Here is a 2,050-nt window from a genome sequence, read left to right on the forward strand (position 1 = left end):
CGGCAGGCCGCCGGACAAACGCATGCGCAGCAAGCGGCAGGCCGCCGGACAAACGCATGCGCAGCAAGCGGCAGGCCGCCGGACAAACGCATGCGCAGCAAGCGGCAGGCCGCCGGACAAACGCATGCGCAGCAAGCGGCAGGCCGCCTGACAAACGCATGCGCAGCAAGCGGTAGGCCGCCGGGCAAACGCATGCGCGCTTAGCCAGGTTTCAAAGCTTCTTGTCCACTTAAAGAGTCTACAGACACCTTTCCAGGGCGGAGCGCATCACTAACACAAAACAGATGACCTGGTCAATGTTTTTCTGAACATCATAAAACCAGAATGAATAAGGCAACTGTGTATCACAGTCAGCACTGCGGTAGCTGTGTGTTTGGCCTGCTCTCCTTCGCTGGTCTAGCCAACATGTGACTCCAGGCCCACAGCAATGTGGTTGACTCTTAACTGCCCCTTCAGAGTAATTAAGGGTGGACAATAACTTACATCCAATGTGTTAAAAAAAAAGGTAGAGTGTGCTGGCTGAGGGTCGGATCAGACTCGGTAGGCACTTCTTTTTGGGTCGGTCTTCACAGTGGAAGACACAAATAACATGCCAGTGACTGATAGAAATGAGGCTATGGCAGGTGAGGACCTTGAGAGGATTGTTATCACTAAGGAGGTAGTAATGGGCAAGCAAATGGGGCTAAAGGTAGACAAGTCTGGCCCTGATGGGATGCATCCCAGAGTGCTAAAAGAGATGGCTAGGGAAATTGCAAATGCATTTACCAAAATTCACTAGACTCTGGGGTGGGTCCTGGCAGATTGGAAATTAGCAAAAGTGACACCACTGTTTAAAAAAGGAGGTAGGCAGAAAGCGGGTAATTATAGGCCAGTGAGCTTACCTTCAGTAGTAGGGAAGATGCTGGAATCTATCATCAAGGAAGAAATAGCGAGGCATCTGGATGGAAATTGTCCCATTGGGCAGACGCAGCATGGGTTCATAAAGGGCAGCTCGTGCCTAACTAATTTAGTGGAATTTTTTGAGCATATTACCAGTGCGGTAGATAACGGGGAGCCAAGGGATGTGGTATATCTGGATTTCCAGAAAGCCTTTGACAAGGTGCCACACAAAAGGTTGCTGCATAAGATAAAGATGCATGGCATTAAGGGGAAAGTAGTAGCATAGATAGAGGATTGGTTAATTAATAGAAAGCAAAGAGTGGGGATTAATGGGTGTTTCTCTGGTTGGCAATCAGTAGCTAGTGGTGTCCCTCAGGGATCAGTGCTGGGCCCACAATTGTTCACAATTTACATAGATGATTTGGAGTTGGGGACCAAGGGCAATGTGTCCAAGTTTGCAGACAACACTAAGATGAGTGGTAAAGCAAAAAGTGTAGAGGATACTGGAAGTCTGCAGAGGGATCTGGATAGGTAAAGCGAATGTGCTAGGGTCTGGCAGATGGAATACAATGTTGACAAATGTGAGGTTATCCATTTTGGTAGGAATAACAGCAAAAGGGGTTATTATTTAAATGATAAAATATTAAAACATGCTGCTGTGCAGAGAGACCTGGGTGTCCTAGTGCATGAGTCGCAAAAAGTTGGTTTACAGGTGCAACAGGTGATTAAAAAGACAAATGGAATGTTGTCCTTCATTGTTAAAGGGATGGAGTTTAAGACTAGGGAGGCTATGCTGCAATTGTATAAGGTGTTAGTGAGGCCACACCTAGAGTATTGTGTTCAGTTTTGGTCTCCTTACTTGAGAAAGGACGTACTGGCACTGGAGGGTGTGCAGTGGAGATTCACTAGGTTAATCCCAGAGCTGAAGGGGTTGGATTACGAGGAGAGGTTGAGTAGAATTTGGAAGGATGAGGGGGGATTTTGTAGAAACATATAAAATTATGAAGGGAATAGATAAGATAGATGCGGGCAGGCTGTTTCCACTGGCAGGTGAAAGCAGAACTAGGGGGCATAGCCTCAAAATAAGGGGAAGTAGATTTAGGACTGCGTTTAGGAGGAACTTCTTCACCCAAAGGGTTGTGAATCTATGGAATTCCTTGCCCAGTGAAGC

Source organism: Scyliorhinus torazame, chromosome 8 (assembly GCF_047496885.1).
Source record: "Scyliorhinus torazame isolate Kashiwa2021f chromosome 8, sScyTor2.1, whole genome shotgun sequence".
In the NCBI taxonomy this organism is placed as follows: Eukaryota; Metazoa; Chordata; class Chondrichthyes; order Carcharhiniformes; family Scyliorhinidae; genus Scyliorhinus; species Scyliorhinus torazame.